Raw genomic sequence first — 17,349 nt, forward strand, 5'->3', positions numbered from 1 at the left:
GGATCAACTGTGGGTACCTCTCCTGGACCTCCCCTACCTAAATTCATCTTCCACCAAGGGTGGCAGTGCCTCTTTCCAGGCTCCGCTACATTCCTTACCTACCACCACGGGGCTGCTTTGGCCCCACGCTCCATCTGCCCACCCAGCACCACACCTAGTGTGGTGGTGCTCCCCCAAGTCCCAGCTACCTGACTGGCTATTAACATTTATAGGTAAAGTTGATCCAGGGAATAGCCGATTGCCTCTCGGGGGTTTAGGAAGGAATTTTTCCCCCTGCTAGAGCAAATTTGATTGTGCTTTGCAGGGGTTTTTCGCCTTCCTCTAGATCAACTGTGGGTACCTCTCCCGGACCTCACCTACCTAAATTCATCCTCCACCAAGGGTGGCAGTGCCTCTTTCCAGGCTCCGCTACCCTCCTTACCTACCACCACGGGGCTTTTTGGGCCCCACGCTCCATCTGCCCACCCAGCACCACACCCAGTGTGGTGGTGCTCCCCCAAGTCCCAGCTACCTGACTGGCTATTAACATTTATAGGTAAAGTTGATCCAGGGAATACCCGATTGCCTCTAGGGGGATTAGGATGGAATTTTTCCCCTGCTACAGCAAATTTGATTGTGCTTTGCAGGGGTTATTCGCCTTCCTCTGGATCAACTGTGGGTTCCTCTCCCGGACCTCACCTACCTAAATTAATCTTCAACCAAGGGTGGCAGTGCCTCTTCCCAGGCTCCGCTACATTCCTTACCTACCACCATGGGGCTGCTTTGGCCCCACGCTCCATCTGCCCACCCAGCACCACACCCAGTGTGGTGGTGCTCCCCCAAAACCAAGCTACCTGACTGGCTATTAACATTTATAGGTAAAGTTGATCCAGGGAATAGCCGATTGCCTCTCGGGTTTCAGGAAGGAATTTGTACCCCTGCTAGAGCAAATTTGATTGTGCTTTGCAGGGGTTTTTCGCCTTCCTCTAGATCAACTGTGGGTACCTCTCCCGGACCACACATACCTAAATTCATCCTCCCCCAAGGGTGGCAGTGCCTCTTTCCAGGCTCCGCTACCCTCCTTACCTACCACCACGGGGCTTTTTGGGCCCCACGCTCCATCTGCCCACCCAGCACCACACCCAGTGTGGTGGTGCTCCCCCAAGTCCCAGCTACCTGACTGGCTATTAACATTTATAGGTAAAGTTGATCCAGGGAATAGCCGATTGCCTCTCGGGGGATTAGGAAGGAATTTTTCCCCCTGCTTGAGCAAATTTGATTGTGCTTTGCAGGGGTTTTTCGCCTTCCTCTGGATCAACTGTGGGTACCTCTCCCGGACCTCACCTACCTAAACTCATCTTCCACCAAGGGTGGCAGTGCCTCTTCCCAGGCTCCGCAACCCTCCTCACCTACCACCACGGGGCTGCTTGGGCCCCACGCTCCATCTGCCCACCGAGCACCACACCGTGTGGTGGTGCTCCCCCAAGTACCAGCTACCTGACTGGCTACTAACATTTATAGGTAAATTTGATCCAGGGAGTAGCCGATTGCCTCTCGGGGGATCAGGAAGGAATTTTCCCCCTGCTAGAGCAAATTTGATTGTGCTTTGCAGGGGTTTTTCGCCTTCCTCAGGATCAACTGTGGGTACCTCTTCCGTCCCTCACCTACCTAAATTCATCTTCCACCAAGGGTGGCAGTGCCTCTTCCCAGGTTCCGCTACCCTCCTTACGTACCACCACGGGGATGCTTGTGCCCCACACTCCATCTGCCCACCCAGCACCACACCAAGTGTGGTGGTGCTCCCCCAAGTCCCAGCTACCTGACTGGTTATTAACATTTATAGGTAAAGTTGATCCAGGGAATAGCCGATTGCCTCTCGGGGATCAGGAAGGAGTTTTTCCCCCTGCTAGAGCAAATTTGATTGTGCTTTGCAGGGGTTTTTCGCCTTCCTCTGGATCAACTGTGGGTACCTCTCCCGGACCTCACCTACCTAAATTCATCTAACACCAAGGGTGGCAGTGCCTCTATCCAGGCTCCGCTACCCTCCTCACCTACCACCACAGGGCTGCTTTGGCCCCACGCTCCATCTGCCCACCTAGCACCACACCCAGTGTGGTGGTGCTCCCCCAAGTCCCTGCTACCTGACTAGCTATTATCATTTATAGGTAAAGTTGGTCCAGGGAATAGCCGATTACCTCTCGGGGGATTAGGAAGGAATTTTTCCCCCTGCTAGAGCAAATTTGATTGTGCTTTGCAGGGGTTTTTCGCCTTCCTCTGGATCAACTGTTGGTACCTCTCCCGGAACCTCACCTACCTAAATTCATCTTCCACCAAGGGTGGCAGTGCCTCTTCCCAGGCTCCGCTACCCTCCTCACCTACCACCACGGGGCTGCTTGTGCCCCACGCTCCATCTGCCCACCCAGCACCACACCCAGTGTGGTGGTGCTCCCCCAAGTCCCAGCTACCTGACTGGCTATTAACATTTAAAGGTAAAGTTGATCAAGGGAATAGCCGATTGCCTCTCGGGGATCAGGAAGGAGTTTTTCCCCCTGCTAGAGCAAATTTGATTGTGCTTTGCAGGGGTTTTTCGCCTTCCTCTGGATTAACTGTGGGTTCCTCTCCCGGACCTCACCTACCTAAATTCATCTTCCACCAAGGGTGGCAGTGCCTCTTTCCAGGCTCCGCTACCCTCCTTACCTACCACCACGGGGCTTTTTGGGCCCCACGCTCCATCTGCCCACCCAGCACCACACCCAGTGTGGTGGTGCTCCCCCAAGTCCCAGCTACCTGACTGGCTATTAACATTTATAGGTAAAGTTGATCCAGGGAATAGCCGATTGCCTCTCGTGGGATTAGGAAGGAATTTTTCCCCCTGCTAGAGCAAATTTGATTGTGCTTTGCAGGGGTTTTTCGCCTTCCTCTGGATCAACTGTGGGTACCTCTCCCGGGCCTCACCTACCTAAATTCATCTTCCACCAAGGGTGGCAGTGCCTCTTTCCAGGCTCCGCTGCCCTCCTTACCTACCACCACGGGTTTCCTCAGGCCCCACGCTTCATCTGCCCACCCAGCACCACCCCCAGTGTGGTGGTGCTCCCCCAAGTCCCAGCTACCTGACTGGCTATTAACATTTATAGGTAAAGTTGATCCAGGGAATAGCCGATTGCCTCTCGGTGGATCAGGAAGGAATTTTTCCCTCTGCTAGAGCAAATTTGATTGTGCTTTGCAGGGGTTTATCGCCTACCTCTGGATCAACTGTGGGTACCTCTCCCGGACCTCACCTACCTAAATTCATCTTCCACCAAGGGTGGCAGTGCCTCTTCCCAGGCTCCGCTACCCTCCTCACCTACCACCACGGGGCTGCTTGTGCCCCACGCTCCATCTGCCCACCCAGCACCACACCCAGTGTGGGGGTGCTCCCCCAATTCCCAGCTACCTGACTGGCTATTAACATTTATAGGTAAAGTTGATCCAGGGAATAGCCGATTGCCTCTCGGGGGATTGGGAAGGAATTTTTCCCCCTGCTAGAGCAAATTTGATTGTGCTTTGCAGGGGTTTTTCGCCTTCCTCTGGATCAACTGTGGGTACCTCTCCCGGACCTCACCTACCTAAACTCATCTTCCACCAAGGGTGGCAGTGCCTCTTCCCAGGCTCCGCTACCCTCTTCACCTACCAGCACGGGGCTGCTTGGGCCCCACGCTCCATCTGCCCACCCAGCACCACACCCAGTGTGGTGGTGCTCCCCCAAGTCCCTGCTACCTGACTGGCTACTAACATTTATAGGTAAAGTTGATCCAGGCAATAGCCGATTGCCTCTCGGGTTTCAGGAAGGAATTTCGCCCCCTGCTAGAGCAAATTTGATTGTGCTTTTCAGGGGTTTTTCGCCTTCCTCTGGATCAACTGTGGGTACCTCTCCCGGACCTCACCTACCTAAATTTATCTTCCACCAAGGGTGGCAGTGCCTGTTTTCAGGCACCGCTACCCTCCTTACCTACCACCACGGGGCTTCTTGGGCCCCACGCTCCATCTGCCCACCCAGCACCACACCCAATGTGGTGGTGCTCCCCCAAGTCCCAGCTACCTGACTGGCTATTAACATTTAAAGGTAAAGTTGATCAAGGGAATAGCCGATTGCCTCTCGGGGATCAGGAAGGAGTTTTTCCCCCTGCTAGAGCAAATTTGATTGTGCTTTGCAGGGGTTTTTCGCCTTCCTCTGGATTAACTGTGGGTTCCTCTCCCGGACCTCACCTACCTAAATTCATCTTCCACCAAGGGTGGCAGTGCCTCTTTCCAGGCTCCGCTACCCTCCTTACCTACCACCACGGGGCTTTTTGGGCCCCACGCTCCATCTGCCCACCCAGCACCACACCCAGTGTGGTGGTGCTCCCCCAAGTCCCAGCTACCTGACTGGCTATTAACATTTATAGGTAAAGTTGATCCAGGGAATAGCCGATTGCCTCTCGTGGGATTAGGAAGGAATTTTTCCCCCTGCTAGAGCAAATTTGATTGTGCTTTGCAGGGGTTTTTCGCCTTCCTCTGGATCAACTGTGGGTACCTCTCCCGGGCCTCACCTACCTAAATTCATCTTCCACCAAGGGTGCCAGTGCCTCTTTCCAGGCTCCGCTACCCTCCTCACCTACCACCACGGGGCTGCTTTGGCCCCACGCTCCATCTGCCCACCCAGCACCACACCCAGTGTGGTGGTGCTCCCCCAAGTCCCAGCTACCTGACTGGCTATTAACATTTATAGGTAAAGTTGATCCAGGGAATAGCCGATTGCCTCTCGGGGGATCAGGAAGGAATTTTTCCCCCTGCTAGAGCAAATTTGATTGTGCTTTGCAGGGGTTTTTCGCCTTCCTCTGGATCAACTATGGGTACCTCTCCCGGACCTCACCTACCTAAATTCATCTTCCACCAAGGGTGGCAGTGCCTCTTCCCAGGCTCCGCTACCCTCTTCACCTACCAGCACGGGGCTGCTTTGGCCCCTCGCTCCATCTGCCCACCCAGCACCACACCCAGTGTGGTGGTGCTCCCCCAAGTCCCTGCTACCTGACTGGCTACTAACATTTATAGGTAAAGTTGATCCAGGCAATAGCCGATTGCCTCTCGGGTTTCAGGAAGGAATTTCGCCCCCTGCTAGAGCAAATTTGATTGTGCTTTTCAGGGGTTTTTCGCCTTCCTCTGGATCAACTGTGGGTACCTCTCCCGGACCTCACCTACCTAAATTTATCTTCCACCAAGGGTGGCAGTGCCTCTTCCCAGGCTCCGCTACCCTCCTTATTTACCACCACGGGGCTTTTTGGGCCCCACGCTCCATCTGCCCAGCCAGCACCACACCCAGTGTGGTGGTGCTCCCCCAAGTCCCAGCTACCTGACTGGCTATTAACATTTATAGGTAAAGTTGATCCAGGGAATAGCCGATTGCCTCTCGGGGGATTAGGAAGGAATTTTTCCCCCTGCTAGAGCAAATTTGATTGTGCTTTGAAGGGGTTTTTCGCCTTCCTCTGGATCAACTGTGGGTACCTCTCCCGGACCTCACCTACCTAAACTCATCTTCCACTAAGGGTGGCAGTGCCTCTTCCCAGGCTCTGCTACCCTCCTCACCTACCACCACGGGGCTGCTTGTGCCCCACGCTCCATCTGCCCACCCAGCACCACACCCAGTGTGGTGGTGCTCCCCCACGTCCCAGCTACCTGACTGGCTATTAACATTTAAAGGTAAAGTTGATCCAGGGAATAGCCGATTGCCTCTCGGGGATCAGGAAGGAGTTTTTCCCCCTGCTAGAGCAAATTTGATTGTGCTTTTCAGGGGTTTTTCGCCTTCCTCTGGATTAACTGTGGGTTCCTCTCCCGGACCTCACCTACCTAAATTCATCTTCCACCAAGGGTGGCAGTGCCTCTTCCCAGGCTCCGCTACCCTCCTTACCTACCACCACGGGGCTGCTTGGGCCCCACGCTCCATCTGCCCACCCAGCACCACACCCAGTGTGGTGGTGCTCCCCCAAGTCCCAGCTACCTGACTGGCTATTAACATTTATAGGTAAAGTTGATCCAGGGAATAGCCGATTGCTTCTCGGGGGATCAGGAAGGAATTTTTGCCCCTGCTAGAGCAAATTTGATTGTGCTTTGCAAGGGTTTTTCACCTTCCTCTGGATCAACTGTGGGTACCTCTCCCGGACCTCACCTATCTAAATTCATCTTCCACCAAGGGTGGCAGTGCCTGTTTTCAGGCACCGCTACCCTCCTTACCTACCACCACGGGGCTTCTTGGGCCCCACGCTCCATCTGCCCACCCAGCACCACACCCAATGTGGTGGTGCTCCCCCAAGTCCCAGCTACCTGACTGGCTACTAACATTTATAGGTAAAGTTGATCCAGGGAATAGCCGATTGCCTCTCGGGGGATCAGGAAGGAATTTTTGCCCCTGCTAGAGCAAATTTGATTGTGCTTTGCAGGGGTTTTTCGCCTTCCTCTGGATCAACTGTGGGTACCTCTCCCGGACCTCACCTACCTAAATTCATCTTCCACCAAGGGTGGCAGTGCCTCTTCCCAGGCTCCGCTACCCTCCTTACCTACCACCACGGGGGTGCTTGGGCCCCACGCTCCATCTGCCCACCCAGCACCACACCCAGTGTGGTGGTGCTCCCCCAAGTCCCAGCTACCTGACTTGCTATTAACATTTATAGGTAAAGTTGATCCAGGGAATAGCCGATTGCTTCTCGGGGGATCAGGAAGGAATTTTTGCCCCTGCTAGAGCAAATTTGATTGTGCTTTGCAAGGGTTTTTCACCTTCCTCTGGATCAACTGTGGGTACCTCTCCCGGACCTCACCTACCTAAATTAATCTTCAACCAAGGGTGCCAGTGCCTCTTTCCAGGCTCTGCTACCCTCCTCACCTACCACCACGGGGCTGCTTTGGCCCCACGCTCCATCTGCTCACCAAGCACCACACCCAGTGTGGTGGTGCTCCCCCAAATCCCAGCTACCTGACTGGCTATTAACATTTATAGGTAAAGTTGATCCAGGGAATAGCCGATTGCCTCTCGGGGGATCAGGAAGGAATTTTTGCCCCTGCTAGAGCATATTTGATTGTGCTTTGCAGGGGTTTTTCGCCTTCCTCTGGATCAACTGTGGGTATCTCTCCTGGACCTCACCTACCTAAATTCATCTTCAACCAAGGGTGGCAGTGCCTCTTCCCAGGCTCCGCTACCCTCCTTACCTACCACCACGGGGCTGCTTGGGCCCCAGGCTCCATCTGCCCACCCAGCACCACACCCAGTGTGGTGGTACTCCACCAAGTCCCAGCTACCTGACTGGCTACTAACGTTTATAGGTAAAGTTGATTCAGGGAATAGCCGATTGCCTCTCGGGGGATCAGGAAGGAATTTTTCCCCCTGCTAGAGCAAATTTGATTGTGCTTTTCAGGGGTTTTTCGCCTTCCTCTGGATCAACTGTGGGTACCTCTCCCGGACCTCACCTACCTAAATTCATCTTCAACCAAGGGTGGCAGTGCCTCTTCCCAGGCTCCGCTACCCTCCTTACCTACCACCACGGGGCTGCTTGGGCCCCAGGCTCCATCTGCGCACCTGTGGTGCTCCCCCAAGTCCCAGCTACCTGACTGGCTATTAACATTTATAGGTAAAGTTGATCCAGGGAATAGCCGATTGCCTCTCGGGGCATCAGGAAGGAATTGTTGCCCCTGCTAGAGCAAATTTGATTGTGCTTTGCAGGGGTTTTTCGCCTTCCTCTGGATCAACTGTGGGTACCTCTCCCGGACCACACATACCTAAATTCTTCCACCAAGGGTGGCAGTGCCTCTTTCCAGGCTCCGCTACCCTCCTTACCTACCACCACGGGGCTGCTTGGGCCCCACGCTCCATCTGCCCACCCAGCACCACACCCAGTGTGGTGGTGCTCCCCCAAGTCCCAGCTACCTGACTGGCTACTAACATTTATAGGTAAAGTTGATCCAGGGAATAGCCGATTGCCTCTCGGGGGATCAGGAAGGAATTTTTGCCCCTGCTAGAGCAAATTTGATTGTGCTTTGCAGGGGTTTTTCGCCTTCCTCTGGATCAACTGTGGGTACCTCTCCCGGACCTCACCTACCTAAATTCATCTTCCAACAAGGGTGGCAGTGCCTCTTTCCAGGCTCCGCTACCCTCCTTACCTACCACCACAGGGCTGCTTGTGCCCCACGCTCCATCTGCCCACCCAGCACCACACCCAGTGTGGTGGTGGTCCCCCAAGTCCCAGCTACCTGACTGGCTACTAACATTTATAGGTAAAGTTGATCCAGGGAATAGCCGATTGCCTCTCGGGGGATCAGGAAGGAATTTTTGCCCCTGCTAGAGCAAATTTGATTGTGCTTTGCAGGGGTTTTTCGCCTTCCTCTGGATCAACTGTGGGTACCTCTCCCGGACCTCACCTACCTAAATTAATCTTCCACCAATGGTGGCAGTGCCTCTTCCCAGGCTTCGCTACCCTCCTTACCTACCACCACGGGGCTGCTTGGGCCCCACGCTCCATCTGCCCACCCAGCACCACACCCAGTTTGGTGGTGCTCCCCCAAGTCCCAGCCACTTGACTGGCTATTAACATTTATAGGTAAAGTTGATCCAGGGAATAGCCGATTGCCTCTCGGGGGATCAGGAAGGAATTTTTCCCCCTGCTAGAGCAAATTTGATTGTGCTTTGCAGGGGTTTTTCGCCTTCCTCTGGATCAACTGTGGGTACCTCTCCCGGACCTCACCTACCTAAATTCATCTAACACCAAGGGTGGCAGTGCCTCTATCCAGGCTCCGCTATCCTCCTCACCTACCACCACAGGGCTGCTTTGGCCCCACGCTCCATCTGCCCACCTAGCACCACACCCAGTGTGGTGGTGCTCCCCCAAGTCCCTGCTACCTGACTAGCTATTATCATTTATAGGTAAAGTTGGTCCAGGGAATAGCCGATTGCCTCTCGGGGGATTAGGAAGGAATTTTTCCCCCTGCTAGAGCAAATTTGATTGTGCTTTGCAGGGGTTTTTCGCCTTCCTCTGGATCAACTGTTGGTACCTCTCCCGGAACCTCACCTACCTAAATTCATCTTCCACCAAGGGTGGCAGTGCCTCTTCCCAGGCTCCGCTACCCTCCTCACCTACCACCACGGGGCTGCTTGTGCCCCACGCTCCATCTGCCCACCCAGCACCACACCCAGTGTGGTGGTGCTCCCCCAAGTCCCAGCTACCTGACTGGCTATTAACATTTAAAGGTAAAGTTGATCAAGGGAATAGCCGATTGCCTCTCGGGGATCAGGAAGGAGTTTTTCCCCCTGCTAGAGCAAATTTGATTGTGCTTTGCAGGGGTTTTTCGCCTTCCTCTGGATTAACTGTGGGTTCCTCTCCCGGACCTCACCTACCTAAATTCATCTTCCACCAAGGGTGGCAGTGCCTCTTTCCAGGCTCCGCTACCCTCCTTACCTACCACCACGGGGCTTTTTGGGCCCCACGCTCCATCTGCCCACCCAGCACCACACCCAGTGTGGTGGTGCTCCCCCAAGTCCCAGCTACCTGACTGGCTATTAACATTTATAGGTAAAGTTGATCCAGGGAATCGCCGATTGCCTCTCGGGGGATTAGGAAGGAATTTTTCCCCCTGCTTGAGCAAATTTGATTGTGCTTTGCAGGGGTCTTTCGCCTTCCTCTGGATCAACTGTGGGTACCTCTCCCGGACCTCACCTACCTAAACTCATCTTCCACCAAGGGTGGCAGTGCCTCTTCCCAGGCTCCGCAACCCTCCTCACCTACCACCACGGGGCTGCTTGGGCCCCACGCTCCATCTGCCCACCGAGCACCACACCGTGTGGTGGTGCTCCCCCAAGTACCAGCTACCTGACTGGCTACTAACATTTATAGGTAAAGTTGATCCAGGGAATAGCCGATTGCCTCTCGGGGGATCAGGAAGGAATTTTTCCCCCTGCTAGAGCAAATTTGATTGTACTTTGCAGGGGTTTTTCGCCTTCCTCAGGATCAACTGTGGGTACCTCTTCCGTCCCTCACCTACCTAAATTCATCTTCCACCAAGGGTGGCAGTGCCTCTTTCCAGGCTCCGCTACCCTCCTCACCTACCACCACGGGGCTGCTTTGGCCCCACGCTTTATCTGCCCACCCAGCACCACACCCAGTGTGGTGGTGCTCCCCTAAGTCCCAGCTACCTGACTGGCTATTAACATTTATAGGTAAAGTTGATCCAGGGAATAGCCGATTGCCTCTCGGGGGATCAGGAAGGAATTTTTCCCCCTGCTAGAGCAAATTTGATTGTGCTTTGCAGGGGTTTTTCGCCTTCCTCTGGATCAACTGTGGGTACCTCTCGCGGACCACTCATACCTAAATTCATCTTCCACCAAGGGTGGCAGTGCCTCTTCCCAGGCTCCGCTACCCTCCCTACCTACCACCACTGGGCTTCTTGGGCCCCACGCTCCATATGCCCACCCAGCACCACACCCAATGTGGTGGTGCTCCCCCAAGTCCCAGCTACCTGACTGGCTACTAACATTTATAGGTAAAGTTGATCCAGGGAATAGCCGATTGCCTATCGGGGGATCAGGAAGGAATTTTTGCCCCTGCTAGAGCAAATTTGATTGTGCTTTGCAGGGGTTTTACGCCTTCCTCTGGATCAACTGTGGGTACCTCTCCCGGACCTCACCTACATAAATTCATCTTCCACCAAGGGTGGCAGTGCCTCTTTCCAGGCTCCGCTACCCTCCTTACCTACCACCACGGGGCTGCTTGGGCCCCACGCTCCATCTGCCCACCCAGCACCACACCTAGTGTGGTGGTGCTCCCCCAAGTCCCAGCTACCTGACTGGCTACTAACATTTATAGGTAAAGTTGATCCAGGGAATAGCCAATTGCCTCTCGGGGGATCAGGAAGGAATTTTTGCCCCTGCTAGAGCAAATTTGATTTTGCTTTGCAGGGGTCTTTCGCCTTCCTCTGGATTAACTGTGGGTACCTCTCCCGCACCTCATCTACCTAAATTCATCTTCCACCAAGGGTGGCAGTGCCTCTTTCCAGGCTCCGCTACCCTCCTTACCTACCACCACGGGGCTGCTTGGGCCCCACGCTCCATCTGCCCACCCAGCACCACACCCAGTGTGGTGGTGCTCCCCCAAGTCCCAGCTACCTGACTGGCTACTAACATTTATAGGTAAAGTTGATCCAGGGAATAGCCGATTGCCTCTCGGGGGATCAGGAAGGAATTTTTGCCCCCGCTAGAGCAAATTTGATTGTGATTTGCAGGGGTTTTTCGCCTTCCTCTGGATCAACTGTGGGTTCCTCTCCCGGACCTCACCTACCTAAATTCATCTTCCACCAAGGGTGGCAGTGCCTCTTTCCAGGCTCCGCTACCCTCCTCACCTACCACCACGGGGCCGCTTGGGCCCCACGCTCCATCTGCCCACCCAGCACCACACCCAGTGTGGTGGTGCTCCCCCAAGTCCCAGCTACCTGACTGGCTACTAACATTTATAGGTAAAGTTGATCCAGGGAATAGCCGATTGCCTCTCGGGGGATCAGGAAGGAATTTTTGCCCCCGCTAGAGCAAATTTGATTGTGATTTGCAGGGGTTTTTCGCCTTCCTCTGGATCAACTGTGGGTTCCTCTCCCGGACCTCACCTACCTAAATTCATCTTCCACCAAGGGTGGCAGTGCCTCTTTCCAGGCTCCGCTACCCTCACCTACCACCACGGGGCCGCTTGGGCCCCACGCTCCATCTGCCCACCCAGCACCACACCCAGTGTGGTGGTGCTCCCCCAAGTCCCAGTTACGTGACTGGCTACTAACATTTATAGGTAAAGTTGATCCAGGGAATAGCCGATTGCCTCTCGGGGGATCAGGAAGGAATTTTTCCCCCTGCTAGAGCAAATTTGATTGTGCTTTGCAGGGGTTTTTCGCCTTCCTCTGGATCAACTGTGGGTACCTCTCCCAGACCTCACCTACCTAAATTCATCTTCCACCAAGGGTGGCAGTGCCTCTTTCCAGGCTTCGCTACCCTCCTTACCTACCACCACGGGGCTGCTTGTGCCCCACGCTCCATCTGCCCACCCAGCACCACACCCAGTTCGGTGGTGCTCCCCCAAGTCCCAGCTACCTGACTGGCTACTAACATTTATAGGTAAAGTTGATCCAGGGAATAGCCGATTGCCTCTCGGGGGATCAGGAAGGAATTTATCCCCCTGCTAGAGCAAATTTTATTGTGCTTTGCAGGGGTTTTTCGCCTTCCTCTGGCTCAACTGTGGGTACCTCTTCCGTACCTCACCTACCTAATTTCATCTTCCACCAAGGGTGGCAGTGCCTCTTTCCAGGCTTCGCTACCCTCCTCACCTACCACCACGGGGCTGCTTTTGCCCCACGCTCCATCTGCCCACCCAGCACCACACCCAGTGTGGTGGTGCTCCCCCAAGTCCCAGCTACATGACTGGCTACTAACGTTTATAGGTAAAGTTGATTCAGGGAATAGCCGATTGCCTCTCGGGGGATCAGGAAGGAATTTTTGCCCCTGCTAGAGCATATTTGATTGTGCTTTGCAGGGGTTTTTCGCCTTCCTCTGGATCAACTGTGGGTATCTCTCCTGGACCTCACCTACCTAAATTCGTCTTCCACCAAGGGTGGCAGTGCCTCTTTCCAGGCTCCGCTACCCTCCTCACCTACCACCACGGGGCTGCTTGGGCCCCACGCTCCATCTGCGCACCGAGCACCACACCCAGTGTGGTGGTGCTCCCCCAAGTCCCAGCTACCTGACAGGCTACTAACATTTATAGGTAAAGTTGATCCAGGGAATAGCCGATTGCCTCTCGGGGGATCAGGAAGGAATTTTTGCCCCTGTTAGAGCAAATTTGATTGTGCTTTGCAGGGGTTTTTCGCCTTCCTCTGGATCAACTGTGGGTACCTCTCCCGGACCACACATACCTAAATTCTTCCACCAAGGGTGGCAGTGCCTCTTCCCAGGCTCCGCTACCCTCCTTACATACCACCACGGGGCTGCTTGGGCCCCACGCTCCATCTGCCCACCCAGCACCACACCCAATGTGGTGGTGCTCCCCCAAGTCCCAGCTACCTGACTGGCTATTAACATTTATAGGTAAAGTTGATCCAGGGAATAGCCGATTGCCTCTTGGGGGATCAGGAAGGAATTTTTGCCCCTGCTAGAGCAAATTTGATTGTGCTTTGCAGGGGTTTTTCGCCTTCCTCTGGATCAACTGTGGGTACCTCTCCCGGACCTCACCTACCTAAATTCATCTTCCACCAAGGGTGGCAGTGCCTCTTTCCAGGCTCCGCTGCCCCTCTTACCTACCACCACGGGGCTGCTTGGGCCCCACGCTCCATCTGCCCACCCAGCACCACACCCAGTGTGGTGGTGCTCCCCCAAGTCCCAGCTACCTGACTGGCTACTAACGTTTATAGGTAAAGTTGATTCAGGGAATAGCCGATTGCCTCTCGGGGGATCAGGAAGGAATTTTTGCCCCTGCTAGAGCAAATTTGATTGTGCTTTGCAGGGGTTTTTCGCCTTCCTCCGGATCAACTGTGGGTACCTCTCCTGGACCTCACCTACCTAAATTCATCTTCCACCAAGGGTGGCAGTGCCTCTTTCCAGGCTCCGCTACCCTCCTCACCTACCACCACGGGGCTGCTTGGGCCCCACGCTCTATCTGCCCACCCAGCACCACACCCAGTGTGGTGGTGCTCCCCAAAGTCCCAGCTACCTGACTGGCTACTAACATTTATAGGTAAAGTTGATCCAGGGAATAGCCGATTGCCTCTCGGGGGATCAGGAAGGAATTTTCCCCCTGCTAGAGCAAATTTGATTGTGCTTTGCAGGGGTTTTTCGCCTTCCTCTGGATCAACTGTGGGTACCTCTCCCTGACCTCACCTACCTAAATTCATCTTCAACCAAGGGTGGCAGTGCCTCTTCCCAGGCTCCGCTGCCCTCCTTACCTACCACCACGGGGCTTCTTGGGTCCCATGCTCCATCTGCCCACCCAGCACCACACCCAGTGTGGTGGTGCTCCCCCAAGTCCCAGCTACCTGACTGGCTACTAACGTTTATAGGTAAAGTTGATTCAGGGAATAGCCGATTGCCTCTCGGGGGATCAGGAAGGAATTTTTCCCCTTGCTAGAGCAAATTTGATTGTGCTTTGCAGGGGTTTTTCGCCTTCCTCTGGATCAACTGTGGGTACCTCTCCCGGACCACACGTACCTAAATTAATCTTCCACCAAGGGTGGCAGTGCCTCTTTCCTGGCTCCGCTACCCTCCTTACCTACCACCACGGGGCTGCTTGGGCCCCACGCTCCATCTGTCCACCCAGCACCACACCCAGTGTGGTGGTGCTCCCCCAAGTCCCAGCTACCTGACTGGCTATTAACATTTATAGGTAAAGTTGATCCAGGGAATAGCCGATTGCCTCTCGGGGGATCAGGAAGGAATTTATCCCCCTGCTAGAGCAAATTTGATTGTGCTTTGCAGGGGTTTTTCGCCTTCCTCTGGATCAACTGTGGGTACCTCTCCCGGACCTCACCTACCTAAATTAATCTTCCACCAAGGGTGGCAGTGCCTCTTTCCAGGCTCCGCTACCCTCTTTACCTACCACCACGGGGCTGCTTGGGCCCCAGGCTCCATCTGCCCACCCAGCACCACACCCAGTGTGGTGGTGCTCCCCCAAGTCCCAGCTACCTGACTGGCTACTTACATTTATAGGTAAAGTTGATCCAGGAATAGCCGATTGCCTCTCGGGGGATCAGGAAGGAATTTTTGCCCCTGCTAGAGCAAATTTGATTGTGCTTTGCAGGGGTTTTTCGCCTTCCTCTGGATCAACTGTGGGTACCTCTCCCGCCCTCACCTACCTAAATTCATCTTCCACCAAGGGTGGCAGTGCCTCTTTCCAGGCTCCGCTACCCTCCTTACCTACCACCACGGGGCTGCTTGGGCCCCACGCTCCATCTGCCCACCCAGCACCACACCCAGTGTGGTGATGCTCCCCCAAGTCCCAGCTACCTGACTGGCTACTAACATTTATAGGTAAAGTTGATCCAGGGAATAGCCGATTGCCTCTCGGGGATCAGGAAGGAATTTGTCCCCCTGCTAGAGCAAATTTGATTGTGCTTTGCAGGGGTTTTTCGCCTTCCTCTGGATCAACTGTGGGTACCTCTCCCGGACCTCACCTACCTAAATTCATCTTCCACCAAGGGTGGCAGTGCCTCTTTCCAGGCTCCGCTACCCTCCTTACCTACCACCACGGTGCTGCTTGGGCCCCATGCTCCATCTGTCCACCCAGCACCACACCCAGTGTGGTGGTGCTCCCCCAAGTCCCAGCTACCTGACTGGCTACTAACATTTATAGGTAAAGTTGATCCAGGGAATAGCCGATTGCCTCTTGGGGGATCAGGAAGGAATTTTTGCCCCTGCTAGAGCAAATTTGATTGTGCTTTGCAAGGGTTTTTCGCCTTCCTCTGGATCAACTGTGGGTACCTCTCCCGGACCTCACCTACCTAAATTCATCTTTCACCAAGGGTGGCAGTGCCTCTTTCCAGGCTTCGCTACCCTCCTTACCTACCACCACGGGGCTTCTTGGGCCCCACGCTCCATCTGTCCACCCAGCACTACACCCAGTGTGTTGGTGCTCCCCCAAGTCCCAGCTACCTGACTGGCTACTAACATTTATAGGTAAAGTTGATTCAGGGAATAGCCGATTGCCTCTTGGGGGATCAGGAAGGAATTTTTGCCCCTGCTAGAGCAAATTTGATTGTGCTTTGCAGGGGTCTTTCGCCTTCCTCTGGATCAACTGTGGGTACCTCTCCCGGACCACACATACCTAAATTAATCTTCAACCAAGGGTGGCAGTGCCTCTTTCCAGGCTCCGCTACCCTCCTTACCTACCACCACGGGGCTTCTTGGGCCCCACGCTCCATCTGTCCACCCAGCACTACACCCAGTGTGGTGGTGCTCCACCAAGTCCCAGCTCCCTGACTGACTATTAACATTTATAGGTAAAGTTGATTCAGGGAATAGCCGATTGCCTCTTGGGGGATCAGGAAGGAATTTTTGCCCCTGCTAGAGCAAATTTGATTGTGCTTTGCAGGGGTTTTTCGCCTTCCTCTGGATCAACTGTGGGTACCTCTCCCGCACCTCACCTACCTAATTTCATCTTCCACTAAGGGTGGCAGTGCCTCTTTCCAGGCTCCACTACCCTCCTCACCTACCACCACGGGGCTGCTTGGGCCCCACGCTCCATCTGCCCACCCAGCACCACACCCAGTGTGGTGGTGCTCCCCCAAGTCCCAGCTACCTGACTGGCTACTAACATTTATAGGTAAAGTTGATCCAGGGAATAGCCGATTGCCTCTCGGGGGATCAGGAAGGAATTTATCCCCCTGCTAGAGCAAATTTGATTGTGCTTTGCAGGGGTCTTTCGCCTTCCTCTGGATCAACTGTGGGTACCTCTCCCGGACCACACATACCTAAATTAATCTTCAACCAAGGGTGGCAGTGCCTCTTTCCAGGCTCCGCTACCCTCCTTACCTACCACCACGGGGCTGCTTGGGCCCCACGCTCCATCTGCCCACCCAGCACCACACCCAGTGTGGTGGTGCTCCCCCAAGTCCCAGCTACCTGACTGGCTACTAACATTTATAGGTAAAGTTGATCCAGGGAATAGCCGATTGCCTCTCGGGGGATCAGGAAGGAATTTATCCCCCTGCTAGAGCAAATTTGATTGTGCTTTGCAGGGGTCTTTCGCCTTCCTCTGGATCAACTGTGGGTACCTCTCCCGGACCACACATACCTAAATTAATCTTCAACCAAGGGTGGCAGTGCCTCTTTCCAGGCTCCGCTACCCTCCTTACCTACCACCACGGGGCTGCTTGGGCCCCACGCTCCATCTGCCCACCCAGCACCACACCCAGTGTGGTGGTGCTCCCCCAAGTCCCAGCTACCTGACTGGCTATTAACATTTATAGGTAAAGTTGATCCAGGGAATAGCCGATTGCCTCTCGGGGGATCAGGAAGGATTTTTTGCCCCTGCTAGAGCAAATTTGATTGTGCTTTGCAGGGGTTTTTCGCCTTCCTCCGGATCAACTGTGGGTACCTCTCCCGCACCTCACCTACCTAATTTCATCTTCCACTAAGGGTGGCAGTGCCTCTTTCCAGGCTCCACTACCCTCCTCACCTACCACCACGGGGCTGCTTGGGCCCCACGCTCCATCTGCCCACCCAGCACCACACCCAGTGTGGTGGTGCTCCCCCAAGTCCCAGCTACCTGACTGGCTACTAACGTTTATAGGTAAAGTTGATTCAGGGAATAGCCGATTGCCTCTCGGGGGATCAGGAAGGAATTTTTGCCC

This window comes from Pelophylax lessonae (assembly GCF_965119305.1).
Source record: "Pelophylax lessonae genome assembly, chromosome: 1".
NCBI lineage: Eukaryota > Metazoa > Chordata > Amphibia > Anura > Ranidae > Pelophylax > Pelophylax lessonae.